We start from the raw sequence: 24,531 nt of genomic DNA, 5'->3' as shown, positions 1-24,531 counted from the left end.
GAATAAACTCAACAATCATTTAGAATACAAAAAATTGAAAACAAGAAATTTGACACTTGGGTTGCCTCCCAAGAAGCGCTTGTTTAACATTATTAAGTTGATGTACTTTTTTTTCTTACCTTAAGGAGGCATGAAAATGGTGTGTTTATCCCAGTTAGGGGTGGCATAAGAACTACCAACAAAAATGAAGCATACCTTCCGGGATGGTGCCAAGATGGAGGCAATACCTAAATTACCTTTTGGCCTCCACGGGAAAAGCTTGGGCCGGGCATTGTGAAATTTCATCTTACACCAATCCTTGGTTGGTTTGAGCATCCTCCCCGCTTCTTCTTTAGCCTCGGCAAAAACTCCTTTGAGTACTCCGCCAAGCTGCTTGGGGCTCTAAGGAAAAATCTTTGGTTGAGAGTTATCTAGGCTTGGCATGGGTGGTTTCCACATCCTATCCACATCTCTTTTCTCCACCAGGGTTTAATAAACTTCAATGGCCCACAAAGTTTCTTTGGGCCACCAAGGAAAAATCTTTGGTTGGGAATTGTCCAAGCCCAGCTTAAGTGGGTTCATGGATGGTGTTAACCTCTTACCCACATCTTCAAATATAATTCTTGGAATTTTTTCTCTGTACATGAAAATTATTGATTGGTTGATGGAAAGGTGAATGTTGAGGCATGTAGCATCTTCAAATGTGGTTGTGGGAGTTTCTTCCACTTCCTCACATATTTCCATGGCCATGATGTCATCCTCTCCTCTTTCTTCTTCAATTATATCTTGATGTGAAATTTCTATCATATGCTCATGTTGTGTTAATGCCACATCAATTGCTTCTTTAACCCCCAAAAACCAAAAATCCACTTCTGTGGTACACTGTCCTGATTTTTGACCACATGCATTTTTAGATTTTTGTGCATGCATTTGGGGTAAAATGGTCATTTAGCACTAGTGGCATCCTTGCATGATTGCACAGTATGTTGTGTGTGAAAACCAGCCAAAAACCAGAGGCAAAATGATCTTTTGGACTCATTTCCTTCTATTTGCTCTTATAAGGGCATTTTAGTAATTTTCTATTTTTCTTAAAAAAAAATTGAGAATGAGAGGATAAAAGTAGCGTGGCTCTCCCATTTCTCTCATTTCTTCCTTCTTTCTTTGTTTTCCTTCTTCGGCCGAGCACCAAATCCTTGAAAAAAATTTTGCCGACAAGCTTTTTCGGTGAATCAACACCTCTACTTTCTTCCTCTAACTCTCTTAAGCATGGTAAGGCTTCGATTCGAAGTTTTCCCTTCGTAGTTTTTTGTATTTAATCATTTTTGAAATCTTTCAAACCCTAGAAATAAACTGACACGCGTCCAAATATGTGTGTAAACCGCAAGTGCACTGGTGTCGAAGTAATAATTACCTCGGTGAGTGGGTAGTCGAATCCACAGGGAACAGGGCTACTAGTACTAACTTCTTCTCTGCTTTCTAACCTAATGATAAATGGAAAGGTGTGGTGATCTAATGTGCGAAGAAGTGAATACCGGAGACGAATATGCAAGGGTTAAATGGATGGAGATCTCAATCAGTAAAAGTGGGGTATTCGGGCAATGCTCCCCCTAGGATTCAGGTATTAGGTACCGAATAAGCAAAGTGTTTCTATGATGAGAGTCGTGGAAATCCAAATATAATCGGATCCGGCCTCCCGATCACCGATACTAGTCCCCTACGAGGTCCCGGTGGAAAAATCGCTCAATCTCAACACCTCACACCACATATGACTGGAAAGCACTCTAGGGATTCCAAGAGTTGTATCCGATTCCTAAAGAATGATCCAACCCTAATTCCCAGCGAAGAATCCTAACCCCCTACAAGGTCCCGGCGGAGAAGTCTCTCAATCTCACGCCTCACACTAAATATGGTTGCATAGAGCTTAAGGAACGGAGATAGAATACACTCAATCGGAAGGGAGAAGGGACACTCCACTATCTCATGACTCACCCTCTCAACCCTCTTTAACCTTGAAGTTCTAACTCTAATGGAGACCTCTCTCACATCAAAGTAACAAATCATGCAAATCCAATCAACCACAAGGATTAATTAAACAAGCAAGCAATGAGAATACAAGATTAAAACTTAATCAAACTCGGATTAAATAGAAACACTAAGCAAATCCACAAAAGAGGAGAATCCTTGGGTTCACAAGCCCAAATACCCTCTAGGGTTTTAGCTCTCCATGGAGCAACATACAAAACACACCATCAATGAATGAAAGTACATTAAAACCATATAAATAAACCCCCTTATATATGAACTGATGGCCTTGATGGAGAGCTTCGACGTCTTGAAGGACCCACTCCGAAGCTAGGTTCACCGGTGGCTTCCTTGATGCTATGACGGAGGAGGAATCGATCAAAGTTGGTGACGAAGAGCTTCCAAAGCCGCAAAGGCCTCCTCTCCAAACCCTAGCCATCTCACCCCTCAAGAGCCGCACAAAAGATGAGAAAGAATAGGGCAAAACGGCTATTTATAGGTCTTAGATCGCGCCTGTCACATGCCTTCACGCGCCCATGTGGGCTGCAAAAATTTTCACCAGGGCGCGTGAACAGTATTTTTGATACAGTACTACTACAGTATTTTTGCTGCAGTACTTTCCACAAAACACGGTCCAATCACTCTTCTCTTGAGGCCACATGTCCGGGCACACGTCCATGTGGTAGGCTATAAAACTTTTCTTCATCGATGTATCTTTGAGAGGTCTTGTAATCTTCACAAAGAGAAGAAACATGAAGATGTGGCTGCCTTTGTGCCCTTCCAACTAGTGAATTGACTTGAATCTTCTTGGAAGTTGGCACACATCTCCACGTTTATAAACTCCTCTCGTGTCTTGGTCCTTGAATTGAACAAGAACTCCCAACATTATGTCTTTATAGCCCATCTTTGCTTCCTTTTTACTCTTCAAGGCAACAACCTATATGCATAAAAGAACACCAAATACACAATATGAGACATAAACCATAGTAAAAATGATGCTCAATGCATGTAAAACATATATAAAAATATGTCTACTCAAGCATTTATCATAAACCTTGGTTTGAGTTGTTTTTAGTCTCAAATAGAAGCCAGTGTCATTGCTATTCATCTATGTGTATGTTTGTAAAGAAATTTCATGATTTGGTGTTATAAATTGACGTTTTATAGCAATACAACTGTAGCAATTCCGAAGTTACTGTAGTACCATAAAACCTTGGTCTTTTCTTGTATTTCTTTGGTCCAAATCAAAGCCCTTCTTACGTGAAATCCAATGGAACTAGTTTTACTTCGGTTTGAGGTCGTTTGGGTCCAAAATGATGTCATTTTCCCCTAAAACCATAGAGTTACATGTTCGACATATAACCTTGCATTCACATGCATTCTAATTTTCATTCTTGTGTCCATTGGTTCTTGGATTCCTTGTTTGGCTCTAGGGGAAATTGTCGACCTGCGAGCGTGTCTCATGGAGAGACGACTAGTTCAGTGAGGGTTTAATTGTTAATTACATAGATTTAATAAGAGTATTATAGTATCTCTTTACATGTTTTATATCATAAATTTGATGATAAATCATATTTCATTTGATATATATATGGATATTTTGAGCATGGAGTTATTTGGCAAAGATGATTCTAGTATACTTATACATATTTATTTCAAAAGAAATATGTCAACATCTAAATGTATTTTACATAGAAGTGAAATATGGATTGATGTATATTTCCATATTTACACATCATATACTTGATTCCTCGAGTTAGAATTGGAAAGAATTGCAGTGTGGGGTTCCATGGTCCGGCCTAATGTGAGGTGGCGTGGTCAACCCTAAGTTTACCCTGGTTAAGAGGTTCACGGAGCCATTGACAAGGGGGGTTTTTTTATGTGAGATACCCGGGGTCACCACACTGGAATCTCAGTGGCCTACATTAAGGAAGGCAACATTGTGAATTTAAAAGTCCTAAAACACCTTGGTGGTCCTTAGCTAGTCGCGGCCACGATTAGCAAGGGAATTGTTTGAGGTCAGCCTGTATTTTGAGCTGTTTTCAATATGTTGGAAATGCTACTTACCTATACGATTTATGAATTATTGTGCTATCTATAACTTGTTGAATATCTGAAACTACTTTTATATGTTATTATTATTGTGGTAACTACTATTGGGAATGCTTTATTACTTTGTTATATCTATGCTGTCACCACTCACTAGGTAGCATCTGTTACTCAGTACTCTCGGTTCTTCTTTCTCAGGCTGCGACGTTGGACTGGGTTGTGCTGGGCAGGCAATAGACTGACCTACCCTTTTTTTCTTATCTAGGTTAGTTGCAGTGTGCATGTAAACTCTATGGATCCACTAGACTTGACTTTGGTGTATTGTTCTTGTATGTGTATTTGTATTTTCTGGTTATATTTGGAACCCTGGCTGGTTCTGTTGTTTTTATTGGCTTTTTCTTTAGTCAGTTATGTTAGCAGGGTTGTCTTGAGCCTTAAGACAACTAGTAGATGGGGTGCTGTAGGGTTCACTCCTTATTGTCGTGGCGTGACAATTTTAGCGGTATCAGAGCTATAGGTTTAGGCTGATCTTTGTTCGAATTTTAAATATGTTGATTTTACTACTAATTTATGGATCCAATTACTGATTTGTATTTACCGTAAATGCATAAAGGACTTAAGTTTGGAATTTGTTTTTCTTGTTCCTTTCAGTTAGAATGGCAACACAACGTTCACGTGCGCAGCGAGGAGTTGGTGTTCCTTCTCAGGAATTTCCTCCTATCCAACCTCCTTCTCCCCCTGGGCAAGAGGTCAGTTCAGGACGTGAGCTTGCTGTGGTAGCATCAGTGCATGATCCTGGTATCCCAAACCCTGAGCCTAATATTTCAACTTCAGGAGTAGCACCACCCCTGGAAGCTCTTCAAGTATTTACGGCATATTGGGATACCCAAAGTCGTCAGCTGGCATACCAGGAATACCGCGACTTCCTTGGTTGTTGGAGTTTATTTGGGGGACATCCCAATACTGAGCCAGTATCTATGCCACCACCACCGCCTCCAGTTCTTTCAATCCAACAGGCACCGACAGAAGATAACAAGATCAATCAGAGCTTAACTTTGTCCAAGTTACTAAAGGAAGTGGTCTAGTTGGCTTTGAGGATTGAGAAGTTTATAATTGAAGGTGAGCGCCTTCATGACAATCTAGCCAAGAGAAGAAACCCAGATTTTTCATGGGTTTCCAAGCGCAGCTAGAGTGACGATACTTGTTTAGGTTTTTCAGGATCTAGCTCAGTCAAACCGTCATCAGGGTAAGTTGGCATTCAGAAGAGTACTACATCTGCTAGTGGCAGTATTAGAGGAAAGTCAATTGAAAAATGCTCCTAGATGCCGGAACTGCAATAGATTTTATTTTGTTCTATGCCTTGAGCCACGCAGATGCTACCAGTGTGGACATACAAGCCACCTTAAGTCAGCATGTCCAGAGTTAGGCCATGGAGCACTAGGGTCAGCACCTCCCACTGTGGATCGGCAGAGTCAGTCGAAAGGTGTACAGTCTACTGGGTCTACATCAGTGCCCCAACTAGATCGATTGTTGCTAGTAATATTTAACAAGGTGAAACACAACGACCATAGATCCGTTCTCAAACCAGATTTTTTGCCATGACCAATGAGGAAGCTGAAGATAGGCCCAACGTGATTACAGGTACTGTATCTATCTTTCAGCATGATGCATATGTTTTGATAGACTCAGGTTCAGAGAGATCTTTTGTTAGCACTGCATTTGCATGTCATGCTGATAGAATAGCTTCTCTTTTGGACTATTAACTTGTGATCCAAACGCCCCTTGGCGAAGAGATTATCAGAGAGGTAGTTTTTCGAGGATGTCCTATCAAGGTGAAGGGTATAGACTTTGAGGCAGATCTGATTCCATTGGAGATGCTAGATTTTGATGCCACACTTGGGATGGACTGGTTGATTAGGTATAAAGCCTCTATTGACTGTTTCAGGAAAGAAGTGATCCTGTAGGCCTCTCATGGATCTAGCATTGTGCTTGAGTGTGAAAGGAAGGTTCTTTTGAGGTGTGTGATATCTTCTGTGAAAGCAAGGAAACTAGTGCGTAAGAAATGTGAAGCATATCTGGCCAATATTGTGGATACAAGAATTGGTGGACTAAACTTCAAGGATGTCTCTATTGTTCAGGAATTTGAGGATGTATTTCCTGATGAATTGCTTGGATAACCTCCAGATCAAGAGTTTAAGTTTGCTATTGACTTGCTATCGAGTACTGCTCCAATCTAAATTACTCCATATCGCATGGCATTAACAGAGCTTAAGGAGTTAAAAGTGCAGTTATAGGATTTGGTGGTGACACGTTCGTATATGCGTGTAAACCGCAAGTGCACGGGTGTCGAAGTAATAATCCCAGATGAGTGGGTATCATATCCATAGAGAGTAGGTAATAAAGACACTTAAGTTGTTTCTTAACTAATGTGGAAGATGAATAGTGATATGTGTGACAAGATTCAATTCTCAAAAGTAAAAACAACAAGAAAGTGAGCACAAGTAAAGGAGAAGGTAAGGCAATCGATAAAGATGGGCTACCCGGAGATTGTTCTGCCTAGGACAATCGTTTCAAGTGCAAGAAACCTTTATTATGCTTCCTAATTAATATAATAGTGAGTCGTGGAAATCCTTAATTGCATAGTCCCAAATCTAAGGTCAACCATGCCTAACTCTATACATGTCCTGGAGGAGAAATCGAACAATCTCAACACCTTGTACTCGTATAGAATTGCAATGAGCTCTAGGGATTCCAAATGATAAACCATATTCCTATATATAGACCTAACCCTTTGGTCCAGGTGAAAGATCCCTAGCCACAATTAAGCCATAGATGCTAAAATCACTTCAACGCTTCACTTTGTTGCACTCGCAACTAAGCCCCAGCGGAAGGTCATCCCTTAGCCCATTCACTCTACTATGGCCGTAAAGAACTTTTGGAACGCGGAGGTAGGATAGATCACACCGGAGGGGAAAGGAGACGCTCCGCTACCTCTCGACTCACCTTCTCAACCCTCTCCAATCTAGCTTTGTCTAACTCTCATGGTGTGTCACTCACTCACAAGAGTTACCAAGAAGAACTCTCAACCCTAGTGTCACTCTAGGGGAGTATTCATACAATCAAGCATAGAAGATTGGAACTCACAATAAACATCAATTAATTGAAAGCATAATAAAGGGATTCAATGAAACGAATACATCTTAGGGTTCACAAATACCCATGTACCCACTAGGGGTTTAGCTCTCCATGGAGCTAGATACAATCAATGAAATCGAATGTAAAAACAAAACATCCATAGAAAACCCCCTCATTAGTCGTGGGGATGGTCTTGTGGAGAGTCATCTACTCGTCGCAAGGGTCCCTTTGTCCGGCCTATGATACACCTCGCCAGATCGATGCCGACGAAAGCTCTCCCACTAACCTTCTTCCAAACGGTGCACGATATCGGAGCCATAGAACCTTTCTAAAGCCCTAGCCAATACCTCTCAAAACCCTAGCCACGACCTTCTCTCAAGTTTGGGAAAAGATGGAGAAAAGAATGCTGAAATCAGCTTTTAAAGGGCTGGAATCGGGATTTCACACGCCCGTGTGAGCACCCCTGTGGATTTTTCACACAAGCATGTGGAATTTCCACATGCCCATGTGGATTCTCTGTTTACCTGTTTTCTCAGCTGGCTGTGAACAATACTGGTACAGTATTCTTGCTACAGTTTTTACTACAGTACCCTACTATAGTACCAGGCCGAAATACTTCTGAATTCATGCTTTCATCGAGGTAACGCAAACGGGCACATGTTTACGTTATGAATCGCTTTGCTTCTTCAAGAATGGACATGTTGGTGGAGATTTTGTTCTATATGCACAAGTCGGAATGCTTAAATTTGACTGCCCTTGTGCCCCTCTAAATAGTTGTGCTAACTCGAATATGAGGAGGTTGGCATACATTCTCGCATCTCGAACACGACCTATGTCTTCGCGTTTGAACCATAGCAAGATTTCCTCCAAATTGGTGCATTACGACCCACATTGGCTTCTTTCTCTCATATTCGGCCTCACAACCCTACCTATATGAAAGTAACATAAATACACACATATTAGCGTTAAAACCCGACAAAAGTAATGCTCAACACAAGGAAAGAACACTTCGTATTCTTATCGTACAAGCACTTATCAAACTCCCCCACACTTAAGCTTTTGCTTGTCCTCAAGCAAAAATTAAAACACTAAAGCATAGACGAAGGAAATATTGGAAGTGCTTGGCCTTAGGTTCACTAAAGCATACAAAGAGTGCATTCTACAAGTACGTGAAATTTCAACACTAAATACAAAAAATCAATGCTCTAGATAAAAACTTGAATCAAAAAGGGCGACAAACCCGAAATTGTGTAAGTGTGTGAACTCACTCAAGTCAACTCAAAGTATACTCCTCAAGTTCTACGTACAAGGCACTTATTTATCTACAAAAGGCGATAAAAATTCAAAAAGGGTAGTAGCTTCACACATCCTCTAAGGTAGCCCTTTCTAAAGTGGCCGCTAAGGTGGCTTTCACACTTTCGAGGTGGTAGCTCTTTCTACCGGGGTGGTAGCTTTCACACATCCCATGAGATAGCTCTTTCTCTCATTAGGGCATAACTAGTATCTGACTTATGAGAGTAGCTTCATAAATCATAGGTGGTAGCTCTTTCCACCCAACAAGCACAACTAAACAACAAAACTATTTTGTTCTTCCTTTTCATTTTTCTATTTTTTTTCAGAATTAACACAAGAAACAACTATAACTAGTCCCTTATACATCAAACATGAGTTTCCAAAAGAGTTCAAAGAGTGAGTAGTGCAACATGTGTCAATCGGGCAAAAATTCCTAGAAATTCAAGCAAAAACTAGAGCATGAAATAATTCAATGTTAAAAATTCTCCTAAACTCAAGAATACAATCAATGCAACTAAGGTGAACCGCCATTGGCTATGTGAGTATGTATATCAATCAAAAGTAGTATAAAAGAGATGCGTGCACTATGAAACTCCCTCCCCCCCCAAACTTAAGTTGTACATTGTCCCCAATGTACACATGCAAGCTCATTCATAATGTAAATCAATTAAATTCAGATGTGGAGAAGCAATCAAAACAATACTACCCTGACTCCTAGTGTTGCATTTAATGGAGCTAAGTCCTTGGGAGTGTTGTTCCAATGGGTTCTGAAGCTCACACGGCCAAGCCATCTGCACGCATACACGAGGGAGTTCAGTGAAGCTAAATAAAAACAAACATAACTCGAGTATATAAAAGATAAGACAATAAATACAACTCGAGATACAAAATGAAAATAAACTCAGAAGGAAAGTCCTTTCTGAGTATACAAGTCCAAAATAAAATGCGGAAGTAAAAGATGAGGAAAATAAAATCAACTGTCGATGTCGCGCTCTGGATCCTCTGTTGCTGCTGGTGCTAGATCAAGGGGTGCTGGTGGAGGTGGTAAAGGAGATGCTGGAAGGGCTGGGGGTCTGCTTATCAATAGATGTCATAAGAAGTCGAAACGGGTCATCATATCGACATACTGTGCTGACTGTATTGACCGTATCTCAATGATCTCAGACCGTAATACACTCATAGTGCTCTCAAGCCTCTTTATACGATCATAGGCTCCTGAAAGGGTACCTGGGCACCCTGAGGTCTCCGTCGCCGTCGGTGCAGAACCCTCCGCTGTATCCCTGCCGCCCTCAGCGCTCTCAGTGGTGGTAGTGGCTAAAATGTAAGCTCCAGACCCATATCTGCACACCACTCCCATCATCCTTAGAGTATCAAGTCCAAGCGGAGATGGAATAACTGTCTGATCGGTATCCCGAAGAGCATCACCGAGACCCATCCCTAGAATAAGTCTAGTAATATAGGGACCAACAAATAATACTCCTACTATCACGTTCTGGTCCTGGTATCGCATGTAATCTACCACAACATGCCCCAGTTGAATAGGCACGAACCTAGCCATGGAATACAAATAAAGCAGACTCTGTCAGCTTAGAGTACTAGTGTTATCACCTCGGCTATCCACATATCTGCTAATGACAGCGAATAAATATCTGTAGCTCAGCCGAGACAAACATGTGGCCTTGGATACTCCCGGTTCATGCTGCCCCTGTCCGCACAAGACCTGGTAAGCCTACTGTGGGCTCAAGGTGCCAAAGTAATCTGTTGGTAGATGTCCATACTCCTCGGTTTCTATATATGCCTCATCGTACAAGCCCATGCAAACTGATAACTCAGAAATACTCATAGAAAATTGACGACCGAACACTCTAAACTGTATGTCATTCACAAACTAAAAAGACGCCAACACCTCCAAAGTCAGTAGCTGGAAAACTGGCTCTCGTATAGACAACAATCTCTGCCAACCTCCTACGACCATCAGCGCCTCTAACTTATTGATTAACTCATCACCCCGCTGGACCCCACTTAGCACACTTAGGTCCACAAACTGGGATTGGCCAAACCTAAGCCCGGATAGCCGCTCGAAACGAGCTTGATGTTCAGGATTCTGAAATACAATGTGTGCTAACTCGGGTGAAGGCTCCCTAGGGCGCTTGCCTTCTTGCCTCCTCAAGTGCGGTGCCATTCCTGTGATAAATGAGGAAGAAATGATCAAATAAACTCAGAAACATCATACTGCAGAATTCCACACGGGCCTGTGGAAATTACACACGCCCGTGTGGATCTGCGGGGTGTGAAAACTGCAGTGTTGTGCACCAATTCTCCAAAAATTCAACTTAAAACCACCCCTAAGGACTTCCTAAATATGTATAAGACATTATATCATGAAAATTGGCACAACTCAAGATCCTCAATCCAATAAAAACCCAGAATTTGCGAAGAAAAGAGGATAAGAAGGATTACTGATGAAATAGATGATAGTACTCTGAAAATCAACACTAAATGTGAAGAAAAATCCTCCAAAACAATGGTGAAGGGCCGGGAAGTGTATCATGAATGGTTTTTGGGCGATTGGAGATGAAGAAGAAGAAAATCCACAAAGATTTTTAAAGAAAAACTCGCGTCTCTTGGAATTCTGCGCATCCACACGGGCGTGCGGAAATTGCACACGCTCGTGTACCTCCACAGGAAAGCTTTACAGGGGCAGGTACACGCTCCTATGTGCTCTCGAGAAACACTCACTGTCTCTAAATGCAAATACACGGGCATGTGAGAAATACCCACGCCCATGCACCCGACCTACAAGGGCAGCCGCACGCCCCTGTGGCTGCTCTAGACATCCGAGAAAAATTGCTAAGTGTTCCGCACGCTCGTGTGGAAATTCCGCACGGGCGTGGGCATTCACAAGCCCAATTCATAGGGGCAAGCGCACGCCCCTGTGACTTCTCGGAATGAAGAGAGCTCCTCTGTAGAGATTCGCACGGGTGTACGGAAATTACCCATGCCCGTGCAATTTTCACAAGGTTGCCCACAGGGGCGAGTCCACGCCCCTTTGTGCTTTCGGGAAAATCTGGCAATCTCTGCAAGAATTCACATGCCCATGCGGAAATTACCCACGGGCGTACGAGGATTGCATGGTTGTTCATAGGGGCGAGTCCACACCCCTGTGCCTTCTCTGGATGAGCTCGCAATATAAAACCACTGGCGTGCGTTAATTCCACACGCCCGTGCATTTTCTCTGGATGCCTTAGAAAATTTTGCAGGCTCTGTAGAAAATTTTTGAACATGTTTACACACTCAGAGCCTTCCCTATTATGCAAGTTTTACCAGTGAAAAACATGAGGAATAGCTCAAATGACCAAAACTTCGCCAAACTCACATGAAAACACATGATGAACTTGAAAACCCACGATAAAATCACAGAAGAAATATAAAACATCAAGACACCAACACTTAACAATTTATTCAAGCAATACTAAACTACCAAATTAAGAAAACAGTTAACACTTGGGTTGCCTCCCAAGAAGCGTTTGTTTAACATCACTTAGCTTGACGTACCTTGTCTTACCTCACGGGGGCTCATAGATGATAGTTTCCCTCTAACCCATGGCTTGGAAACATGATGAGCAAAATCCCTTGAGGGTAGAGGGTGAATTATTTGGCTTGGGACTGCCTAGCAATGATTCACCTAGTTTGTTGGGTTCACGCATATCTCCAATAGCCTTAGAACGTTTCTGGTGGCGTCTCCTAGCCCTTTTCAATTTCTGGAGCACCTTCTTCAAGATCCCCGGGGTAGATGGTACTTCTTCCGTCGAACTAAGCATCATGATCTCTTCATTGTCCTCCTCTTGGTGGAACAAGCCTTCTTATGGATCCGGATTGAACATTTCCTACGTGTATTCATCAACAATCTCATCAGTAGTATCTAGAAAATACAAAGTATCATCGAAATCAAGAGAATGTTGGATGGCTTCAACAAGGCGGTATATAAGCTTGTTATCTCCAACTCCCAAAGTTAGCTCTATGCCGTCTATGTCAATCAATGCCTTGGAAGTCTGCAAAAACGATGTCCCAAGTATCAAGGGTACATCCGCGTCCTCATCGACGTCTTGCACTATGAAGTCAACCAAAAAAATGTACTTGTCCATCTTGACAAGCACGTCCTCGATGATGCCTCTCGAATGTCTCACCGTTTGATCCACCAATTGCAAAGTTATCAGAGTAGGCCTCGGCTTGCCTAAGCCTAGCTTTTGAAAGAAGGTGTATGGCATGACGTTGATGCTAGCCCCTGAGTCCGCCAATGCCATTTCTTCACCTAAATTGCCAATATTACACAGAATGATGAAGCTTCCTAGGTATTTCTTCTTGTTCGGCATGTTCTTTTGCAAAACCGCCGAGCAAGATGCATCTAAAATCTCTGAAGCACTCTCCTCTAACTTCCTTTTGTTGGTCAACAAGTCTTTTAAGAATTTTACATACTTAGGCATTTGGGCCAATACTTCAACAAAATAAATATTAAGGTAGAGTTGTTTGAACAAACTCAGGAACTTCTTGTACTATTTATCCCCTTGGTCCTTCTTCAATCTAGAGGGATAAGGGATTCTTGGCTTCAAAGGTGGGGGTGCCACCTCCTTCTCTTTGCTTGTTCCCTCTTCAACCTCTATAATCTCGGGTGCGTGTTCATTTGGTTTCCCACTCGGAAACCTACCGTCGACCTCACGACCACTTCTCAAAGTGATCGCCTTCACATGCTCTCTAGTGTTGGTCTCAGTATTACTCAGTAAGCTTCCATGTGGCCTTTTCGATAGAGACTTCGCAATCTGCCCCACTTGATTTTCAAGATTATGAAAAGAGGCAATATGGTTGCGAAGTGTAGCCTCAACTAATTGAAATCTTGTATCTGACGATTGCACAAACTTAGTTAAGGCCTTCTCCAAATCATTCATTCGGGTCTCTAAACCTGAAACTCTATTTTCCATGTTTGGGGCTTGCTATTGTTGTTGGAAACTCGGTGGCCCTATGGCCTTTTGTGGACCTTGGTTGCTTCATGAGAAATTGGGATGATTCTTCCAACCTGGATTGTAGGTATTGATGTATGGATTTCCTTGATTCCTCATGCCATTACCCACAAAATTGATGTTTTCAACCAAAAATGCATCATTAATAGATATCGAGTAATCGGAGGAAGCATATCTTCCACCACACCCGGTGCAAGTAATCACGGCTACTAATCTGTTCAAAGTTAGAAGATCTAACATCTTACTCAATGATTCCACTTGAGCAGCCAACGAAGTCACTGCATCTATCTTAATCTTATGGAGACCGGCCACCTTTTTCTTCTCCCTGGCATTCTATTGGTAGCTGTTTAACCCCATTTCTTTAATTAATTGACGGGCCTCAGCGGGGGCCTTGCTACCTAAGGTACCTCCTGCTGCCGCATCCAAGAGTTGCTTTGTACCCTGATTCAGATCGTTGTAAAAGGTCTAAACAATCATCCACTCCAGGAATCCGTGTTGCGGGCACTTTCTCAGGAGCTCCTTGAACCTTTCCCACGTCTCAAATGGAGACTCCAATTCATATTGTACAAAGGATGAGATCTTATTCCTAAGCTTTGCAGATTTTCCTGGAGGGAAATAACTTCCAAGAAAAGCTTCTACCATCTCCTCCCATGTGGTAATTGATGCTCTAGGTAATGAGTGTAGCCACTACTTCGCTCTCCCTTTCAAGGAAAATGGGAAGGCTCTCAACTTGATGGCATCATCCGTTACCCCATTTATCTTTAACATATCATACACCTCAAGAAAGTTCTCTATATGACTGTTTGGATCCTCATTGGCCAAACCATTAAACTGTGTGGATTGCTGCAACATGTGAATGAATGCCAGCTTCAGCTCGAAGTTCTGAGATGTAATCGGCGGACGCATAATGCTTGATTGTGTCCCCATTACTAAAGGTCTGGCATAATCGGATAATGTCCGCTGCTACTCATTCTGTTCTGCTATGTTTTCAGGTTCTTCTACTTCCAAATCAGGTAGATTAGACTATTCTTGCACAGTTTATTTCCCTTTTCTTCTAAGTGTACATTCAAGCTCGGGATTTCCTTCAATCAGTATGGAGGGGTTCCCTCGGGTCATAACCTGGAGCTGCACCCAAAAAGAAAGAAAAAGAAATCAGAATGATGATAGAATAAGAAAATATGAAATAGAATGAGTAAATGAATAGCTAAGAAAAATAAAGTGCAAAGTATCTCTAAACGCCTACTCCCTGGCAACGGCGCCAAAAACTTGACACGTCCGTATATGCGTATAAACCACAAGTGTACGGGTGTCAAAGTAATAATCCTAGATGAGCGGGTATCGTATTCACAGAGAGTAGGGAATAAAGACACTTAAGTTGTTTCTTAACTAATGTGGAAGAAGAATAGTGATATGTGCGACAAGATTCAATTCTCAAAAGTAAAAACAACAAGAGAGAGAGCACAAGTAAAGGAGAAAGTAAGGCAATCGATAAAGATGGGGTACCCGGATATTATTCCGCCTAGGATAATCGTTTCAAGTGCAAGAAATCTCTATTATGCTTCCTAATTAATGCAATAGTGAGTCGTGGAATCCTTAATTGCATAGTCCCAAATATAAGGTCAATCATGCCTAACTCTATACATGTCCTGGAGGAGAAATCGAATAATTTCAACACCTCACACTCACATAGAATTGCAATGAGCTCTAGGGATTCCAAATGATAAACCCTATTCCTATGTATAGACCTAACCCTTTGGTCCAGGTGAAATATCCCTAGCCACAATTAAGCCCTAGATGCTAAAATCACTTCAACGCTTCACTCTGTTGCACTCACAACTAAGCCCCAGCGGAAGGTCATTCCTTAGCCTATTCACTCTACTATGGCCGCAAAGAACTCTTGGAACGTGGAGGTAGGATAGATCACACCGGAGGGGAAAGGAGACGCTCCGCTATCTCTCGACTCACCCTCTCAACCCTCTCCAATCTAGCTTTGCTAACTCTCATAGTGTGTCACTCACTCACAAGAGTTACCAAGAAGAACTCTCAACCCTAGTGTTACTCTAGGGGAGTATTCATACAATCAAGCATACATGATTGGAACTCACAATAAACATCAATTAATTGAAAGCATAATAAAAAGATTCAATAAAACGAATACATCCTAGTGTTCACAAATACCCAAGTACCCACTAGGGGTTTAGCTCTCCATGGAGCTAGATACAATCAATGATATCGAATGTAAAAACAAAGCATCCATAGAAAACCCCTCGTTAGTCATTGCAATGGTCTTGTGGAGAGTCCTCTACTCGTAGCAAGGGTCCCTTTGTCCGGCCTAGGATACACCTCGCCGGATCGGTGTCGACCAAAGCTCTCCCACTAACCTTCTTCCAAACGGCGCGCGATGTCAGAGCCATAGAACCTCTCCAAAGTCCTAGACAATACCTCTCAAAACCGTAGCTACGACCCTCTCTCAAGTTAGGGAAAAGATGGAGAAAAGAATGCTGAAGTCGGGGCTAAAATCGGCTTTAGAGGGCTGGAATCAGGATTTCACACGCCCGTGTGAGGGCCCCTGTGGATTTTTCACACGGGCGTGTGGAATTTCCACACGCCCGTGTGGATTCTCTGTTTTCCTGTTTTCTGGGCCGGCTGTGACCAATGCTGGCACAGTATTCTTGCTACAGTACCCTACGACCGAAATACTCCCGAATCTATGCTTTCATCGAGGTAACGCAAACGGGCACACATTTACGTCATGGATCGCTTTGTTTCTTCAATAACTGATATGTTGGTTGAGATATTATTCTATATGCACAAGTCAGAATGCTTGAATGTGACTGCCCTTGTGCCCCTCCAAATAATTGTGCTAACTCAAATACGAGGAGATTGGCACACATTCCGGTATCTCGAACCCGACCTATGTCTTCGCGTTTGAACCTTAGTAAGATTTCCTCCAAATTGGTGCATTATGACCCACATTGGCTTCTTTCTCTCATATTCGGCCTCATAACCCTACCTGCATGAAAGTAACATAAATACACACATATTAGCGTAAAACCCGAGAAAAGTAATGCTCAACACAAAGAAAAAACACTTCGTATTCTTATCGCACAAGCACTTATTAGGTGGACAATGGGTTCTTACACCGGAGTGTGTCACCCTAGGGTGTGCCAGTTCTCTTTGTGAAGAAAAAGGATGGTTCCTTCAGATTGTCTATAGATTACAGACAGTCAAACAAGGTGACCATCAAGACCAACTATCCTTTACCCAGAATAGATGATTTGTTTGACCAGTTGCGTGGGGCAAGAGTGTTTTCAATAATTGACCTTCGGTCGAGTTACCATCAGTTAAAGATCAAGGAGAGTGATGTACCGAAGACAGAGTTCAGTAAGCGATATGGGCATTATGAATTTCTGGTCATGCCATTCAGTTTGTCTAATGCCCCAACTATTTTCATAGACCTGATGAACAGAGTCTTCAGACTATATCTCGACAAGTTTGTGATTGTGTTTATCGATGATATTTTGATCTACTCAGCAACTAAAGAAGAGCATGCGTGACATTTGTATACAGTATTGTAGATCCTTTGAGAAAAGAAGTTGTATGCTAAATTCTCGAAGTGTGAGTTTTGGTTGCAGGAAGTAGTTTTTTTAAACATGTAGTGTGGACCGAAAGAAAGTTGAAGCAATCATTGATTGGTTGCTCTGAAGTTTGAAGTTTCCTTGGTTTGGCAGGCTATTATCGATATTTTGTCGAGGGGTTTTCTAAGATTGTTGCGCCCTTATAATGGTTAACTCGAAAAGAGATGAAGTTTGTTTGGGATAAGGAATGTGAGAGCAGTTTTTAAGTGTTAAAGAATCACCTGGCTGCGGTGCCACTGCTCACTCTGCCTACTAGTGGTAATGAATTTGTAGTGTTCAGCAATGCTTCACGACAGGACCTTGGCTATGTATTGATGCAAGATGGGAGAATGATAGCTTAAGCTTCTCGACAGTTGAAGAAGCACGAGTTGAATAATTCTACCCATGATTCTGGCCACATTATCTCTATGGATAGAGGTGCCTAATTTATACTGATTATAAGAGTTTAAAATATTTGTTCACCCAGAAGAAGCTAAACTTGAGGCATCATAGATGGCTATAGTTGATCAAGAATTAGGATCTGGTGATTGACTACCCTCCAGTTCTTTGAGACATGGATCTCAGAATTCAGATTGAGACAAAAGAGGTTCTGTTGTTAACTTTTGTGGTAAGACCTTCGTTAGTTGAGCAGATTCAAGAATCTCAAAGAGCAGATGAGGAGTTAATGAAAGAAATGCAGAGGTTGTAAAAAAAAAGTGAACCTAGTGAATTTGGGCTTCGCAGTGATGGTATCCTTATTTTTTGGGGAAGGGTTTGTATTCTAAAGGATAAAGGACTTGGAAATGCTATTTTAGAGGAAGCTCATTCCTCAGCTTACGCAGTTCATCTAGGTAGCAATAAGATGTACCGTATAATCAGGAAAAGAAATTCTTGGTAGTCTAGAATGAATTCTGAGATTGTAAAGTTTGCAATAAAATGCTTCATGTGTCAGCAAGTAAAATTAGAGCTTCAACAACCAGCGGGACTATTACAACCTTTGCCTATCCCAAAGTGGAAATAGGAGCATATTACTATAGATTTCATGGTTGGGTTACCCATACTCTTCTGCGGTATGACGCTGTGTGGGTCATTGTGGTCCTTTTGATGAAATCAGCCCATTTTCCTGCCATGCATACCAAATATTCCATGGGGTACTTATCACAATTGTGTCAGATCATGACCCGAGGGTTACATTTTAGTATTGGCCAAAGTTTCATCCGCCTCTTGGGATAATTTTGAGATTCAGTATTGCATACTAATCTCAAATAGATGGCCAATCAGAGCGTACAATCCTGACACTTAAGGATATGTTGAGGGCTTGTGTTCTCGATTTCTAGGGAAGTTGGGACTAGCATTTAACTCTTGTGGAATTTGCTTACAACAATAGTTTTCCCGATTCCAGCCCTATTTAAGGCCGATTTCAGCCCCGATTTCAGGAATCTTTGATCCATCTTTTCCCCAACTTGAGAGAGGGCGGCGGTTAGGGTTTTGAGAGGTATTGGCTAGGGATTGGGAGAGGTTCTACCGCTCTGACATTGTGCTCCATTTGGAAGAAGGTTAGTGGGAGAACTTTCGTCGGCACCGATCCGGCGAGGTGTATCCTAGGCCGGACAAAAAGACCCTTTGACAAGTAGAGGACTCTCTATAACTATCGAAGGGGTTTTCTAAGGATTCTTTGCTTTTATATTTGATTTCATTGATTATAACTAGCTCCATGGAGAGCTAAACCCCTAGTGGGTACTTGGGTATCTGTGAACCCTAGGATGTATTCGTTTCATTGAACCTCTTTATTATGCTTTCAATTAATTGATGTTTTATTTTGAGTTCCAATCTTGAATGCTTGATTGTTTGAATATTTCCTTAGAGTGACACTAGGGTTGAGAGTTCTTGTTGGTAACTCTTGTCAGTGAGTGACACACCACGAGAGTTAGACAAAAATAGACTGGAGAAGGTTGAGAGCATGAATCAAGAGATAGCGGAGCATACCCTTTCTCCTCCAGTGTGATTTATCCTATCTCTATTTCCTCAAGTTCTTTGCGGTCATAGTAGAGTGAACGGGCTAAAGGATGACCTTCTGCTGGGGCTTAGTTACGGGTGCAACGGAGTGAAGCGTTGAAGTGATTTTAACACCTAGGGCTTAATTGTGGCTAGGGACCTTCCACCTAGACCAAAGGGTTAGGTCTACATCTAGGAAGAGGATTTATCACTTGGAATCCTTAGAACTCATTGCAATTCTATACGAGTGCGATGTTGAGAGATATTCAATTTCTCCTCCGGGACATGTATAGAGTTAGGCATGGTTCACCTTAAATTTGGGACAATGTATTTAAGGATCTCCACAACTCATTATTGTATCAGTTAGAAAGTATAATAGAGGGTTCTTGCACTTGAAACGATTATCCTAGGCGGAACAATATCCGGGTACGCCATTTATATCGATTGCCTTACCTTCTGCTTTACTTGTGCTCTCTCTTATTCTTTTACTTTTGTTATTTCACATCTTGTCACACATATCACTATTCATCTTTCACTTAGTTAAGAAACAATTTAAATGGTTTTATTCCCTACTCCCTGTGGATACGATACCCCACTCATCTGGGATTTATTACTTTGACACCCGTGCACTTGCGGTTTACACGCATATTCGGTCATGTCAAGAATCCACATTGGTAATCCTTGTGGATAAGTGACACACCATGAGGCTTAGACAATGCTAGATTGGAGAGGGTTGAGAGGGTGAGTCAAGAGGTAGCGGAGAGTCCCCTTTTCCTTCTGATATGATTTATCCTACCTCCACGTTCCAAGAGTTTTTGCAGTCACAATAGAGTGAAGTGCTAATAGACGAACTTCGCTAGGGCTTAGTTGCGCAAGCAACAGAGTGAAGCGTTGAAGTAATTCTTAGTATCTGGGGCTTAATTGTGAGTAGGGGTCTTTCACCTGGACCAAAGAGTTAGATCTATTTTAGGGAATAGGGTTTATCACTTGGGTCCCTAGAGCCTAAAGCAACCTAGCACAGTGTGAGGTGTCGAGACTGAGAGATTTCTCTACTGGGACATAGTATAAGGTTAGCCATGGTTTACCATAAGTTTTGGAGCCATGTGTTTATGGATCTCCATGACTCATTATACATTAATTAGGAAGCATAATGATTGGTCTTGCACTTGAAACAATAGTCTTAGGGTGAGCAATGTCCGAATTCCCCATTTATCGTCAATTGCCTCTCTTATCTTTTATTTGCGCCTCCTTCTTCTTTTTTTATTTCTATTTGCATTGATTCTTATTCACATCAATATTAATACATCCTCGTTTTAGTTAAATAGCAATCTTTGTGTTTTTGATCACTATTCCCTGTGTATTCAATTACCCACTCACCGGGGTATTATTACTTCGACAGACCTGTGCACTTGCGGTACATACACAAAAAAGGGTTATCAGTGACAGTGGACTTTAGTCCAATATTACAGTGTGGGGTTCCACGGTCTGGCCTAATGGAAGGTAACGTGGTCAACCCTGAGTTTACCCTGGTCAAGAGGTGCGCGGAGCCATTGACAGGGGGTTTTTTTTATGTGAGATACCCGGGATAACCACACGGGAATCTGAGGGTCCAACACCAAGGAAGGCAGCATTGTGAATTTAAAAGTCTTAAAACACCGTGGTGGTCCCATAACTAGTCGCAGCCATGATTAGCTTGGGAATTGTTTGAGGCCAACTTGTATTTTGAGTGGTGCTCAATGTATTGGAAATATTACTTACCTGTACGATTTATGAATTATTGTGCTATCTGTTAACTTATTGAATACCTGGAACTACTTTTATATGTTATTATTATTGTGGTAATTACTATTTGGAATACTTTACTACTTTGTTATATCTATGCTGTCACCACTCACTGGGTAACATTTGTTACTCAGTACTCTCTGTTTTTCTTTCTCAGGCTGTGACGTTAGACTGGGTTGTGCTGGGCAGGCAGTAGACTAACCTACCCTTTTTTTTTCTTGTGTAGGTTAGTTGAAGTGTGCATGTAAACTCTATGGATCCACTAGACTTTGGTGTATTGTTCTTGTTATTGTATTTATACTTTCTAGTTATATTTGGAACCCTGGCTAGTTCCGTTGTTGTTATTGGCTTCTTCTTTAGTCAGTTATGTTAGTAGGGTTGTTTTGAGACTTACGGTGACTAGGAGGTGGTGTGTTGTAGGGTCCACTCCTTGTTATCATTGCGATTGCCACGTGCTCGACTCGGGTCGGGGCGTGACAACTTCTATCTCAATTTCACCTTCATTCTCTTCCTTTCTAGTGTCATTTCCAGATAGGGCTTCTTTAGTTGGTGGCAATTTGACTGATGTCTTGGAAGATTCCCTTGTCTGGTTCTCCATTATTTCAAGAGATAGTCGGGCATTAAAAATTGTAGTATCCATGGCTTCAAATTCAGCATCAGTTTGCATTACGAATCTTGCGAACACATCTTGCATATTGAATCCCCATTGACTATGTGATAAGTGCTTGTGTATAAGTAATACGAAGTATACTTTTCTTACATTGAGCATTACTTTTATCAGATTTTATAGCTCATTCGTGTGTATTTGTGTTCTTTTGTGCATTTAGTGTTGTGGAGATAAGTTTTGATGAAAAGAAACAAAAGTAGATTGTGAACACAATTGTTGATTAAGTGCTTGGATTGAACAAACGTGAAAGCACAAGTTGTGCTCAAAGATATGTGGGTGTGTGCCAACCACCATTGTGCTCGAGTGAATACACAAAGTGGAGGGCCACAAAGGCAGTCACACTCGTATGTTCTGACTTGTGCAACATTATCAAGAGCTTCGTCAGTATAGTTTCATTGAAGATGCAATGTGATCTACCACATGGATGTGTGCCCATTTATGTGGCCTCAATGAAAAGAATGAATTCGGAAGTATTCCAACGAAGCACTACAGAAGTTTACTATAATAAAACATTGTAGTAAAATCACTGTAACAATTACAGTTCACAGCATACAGGAAATGAAGACCTGGAAATCCATACGGCCGTGTGGAAATTCCACACGCCCGTGTGGATGCTTGAGTCTAGCCCTATAAATACCGCTTTGAGAGTTTTATTTGGGGATCTTTTTCCTATCTTTTCCCTATCTTCTGGGAGAGGCGACTAGGGTTTGGAGAGGCTTTTGGCTAGGTTTTTAGAGCAGTTCTATGGTATTCGACATCGAGATCCTTTGGAGGAGAGCTATTGGGAGAGATTTCATCGACTTTGATTAGGCGAGGTGTACCCTAGGCTTGACAAGGAAACCTTTGGAGAACATTAGGCAATTCCATAAGACCATCGATACAGATTACAAGGGGGTTTTCTCTATGGATTGCTTGCACTTATCCTTGATTTCCTATAAGTGCTTGAGTAGACATATTTTTATATATGTTTTACATGCATTGAGCATCATTTTTATTATGGTTTATGTCTCATATTGGGTATTTGGTGTTCTTTTATGCATATAGGTTGTGAATGCCTTGAAGAGTAAAAAGGAAGCAAAGATAGGCTATAAAGACACAATGTTGGGAGTTCTTGTTTAATTCAAGGACCAAGACACGAGAGGAGTTCATAGACGTGGAGATGTGTGCCAACTTCCAAGAAGATTCAAGTCAATTCACTAGTTGGAAGGGCACAAAGGCAGCCACATCTTCATATTCCTTCTCTTTGTGAACATTGCAATACCTCTCAAAGATACGTCGATGAAGAAAAGTTTTATAGGCTAACACATGGACGTGTGCCCGGACATGTGGCCTCAAGAGAAGAGTGTTTTGACTGCGTTTTGTTCATGCGCCCGCGTGGAAATTTCTGCAGCCCATGCGAGAGCGTGGAAAATCCACATGGGCGCATGGGGGCACGTGGTAGACGCGGTCTAAGGCCTATAAATAGCCGTTTTGCCCTATTCTTTCTCATCTTTTGTGCGGCTCTTGAGGGGTGAGATGGCTAGGGTTTGGAGAGGAGGTCTTTGCGGCTTTGGAGGCGCTTCGTCACCAACTTTGATCGATTCCTTCTCCGTCATAGCATCAAGGAAGCCACCGGTGAACCTAGCTTCGGAGTGGGTCCTTCAAGACGTCGAAGCTCTCCATCAAGGTCATCAGTTCATATATAAGGGGGTTTATTTCTATGGTTTTAATGTACTTTCATTCATTGATGGTGTAATTTGTATGTTGCTCCATGGAGAGCTAAAACCCTAGAGGGTATTTGGGCATGTGAACCCTAGGATTCTCATCTTTTGTGGATTTGCTTAGTGTTTCTATTTAATCCGAGTTTGATTAAGTTTTAATCTTGATTGTCTAATGCTTGTTTGCCTTATTAATCTTTTGGTTATTTGGTTTGCATGATTTGTTACCTTGGTGAGAGAGAGAGGTCTCTATTAGGGTTAGAATCTCAAGATTGAAGAGGGTTGAGAGGGCAAGTCATGAGATATTGAGCATTCCCTTTCCCCTCCGATTGGTGTATTCTATCTCCGTTCCCTAAGCTCTATGCAACCATATTTGGTGTGAGGCATAAGATTGAGAGATTTTTCCACCGGGACCTTGTAGGGGGTTAGGATCCTTCGCTAGGAATTAGGGTTGGATCAATCTTTAGGAATCGGATACACCTCTTGGAATCCCTAGAGTGATTTGCGGTCATATGTGGTGTGAGGTGTTGAGATTGAGCGATTTCTCCACCAGGACCTCATAGGGGATTCATATCGGTGATCGGGAGGCCGGATCCGATTATATTTGGATTTCCAGGACTTAACTTACTCTTTGATAAGTGCTTGTGCGATATGAATGCGAAGCGTTCATTCCTTATGTTGAGCATTACTTTTCTCAGGTTTTTACACTAATATGTGTGCTTTTATGTTACTTTCGTGCATGTTGGATTGTGAGGCCAAGTATGAAGGAAAGAAGCGAATGTGGATTACAATGCACCGATTTTGGAGGAAATCTTGCTAAGGTTCAAACGCTAAGACATAGGTTGATGTGAGATGCTAGAGCGTGTGCCAACCTCCTCGTATTCGAGTTGGCACATCCAATTAGAGGGGCACAAAGGTAGTCACACTCGAGCATTCTGACTTATGTACATAGAACAAGAGCTTCACCAACGTGCCTATTATTGAAGATGCAAGTGATCCACGACGTGAACGTATGCCCGTTTGCGTTACTCCGATGAAAGTATGGATTCGGGAAGCTATTCAGGGCGGATACTGTAGCAGAGCACGATAGTAATACGGCATAAAGCACTGTAGCAGCACTGTTCACAGCCGGCCGAGAAAACAGGAGTTCGGAGGATCCACACGGGCGTGTGGAAATTCCCCACGGGCGCGTGAAGCATCCATGCACGTGTAGTCGCCCGATTCCAGCCCTATTTAAAGCCGAATCAGCCCCGATTTTAGTATTCTTTTCTCTATCTTTT

At 41.9% G+C, this 24,531-nt stretch overlaps 1 non-coding gene across 1 annotated transcript; it reads left to right on the top strand.

Moving 5' to 3' along the window:
* The first annotated feature begins 13,980 nt into the window (after positions 1–13,980).
* LOC120283066 lies at positions 13,981–14,087 on the top strand. Its single transcript, XR_005543068.1, has one exon. It is a non-coding gene; the product is annotated as a small nucleolar RNA R71 (small nucleolar RNA).
* Positions 14,088–24,531: the final 10,444 nt, after the last annotated feature.

The sequence above is a fragment of the Dioscorea cayenensis genome, chromosome 18 (assembly GCF_009730915.1).
Source record: "Dioscorea cayenensis subsp. rotundata cultivar TDr96_F1 chromosome 18, TDr96_F1_v2_PseudoChromosome.rev07_lg8_w22 25.fasta, whole genome shotgun sequence".
In the NCBI taxonomy this organism is placed as follows: domain Eukaryota; kingdom Viridiplantae; phylum Streptophyta; class Magnoliopsida; order Dioscoreales; family Dioscoreaceae; genus Dioscorea; species Dioscorea cayenensis.
This window is presented reverse-complemented; position numbering and strand designations above follow the sequence as displayed.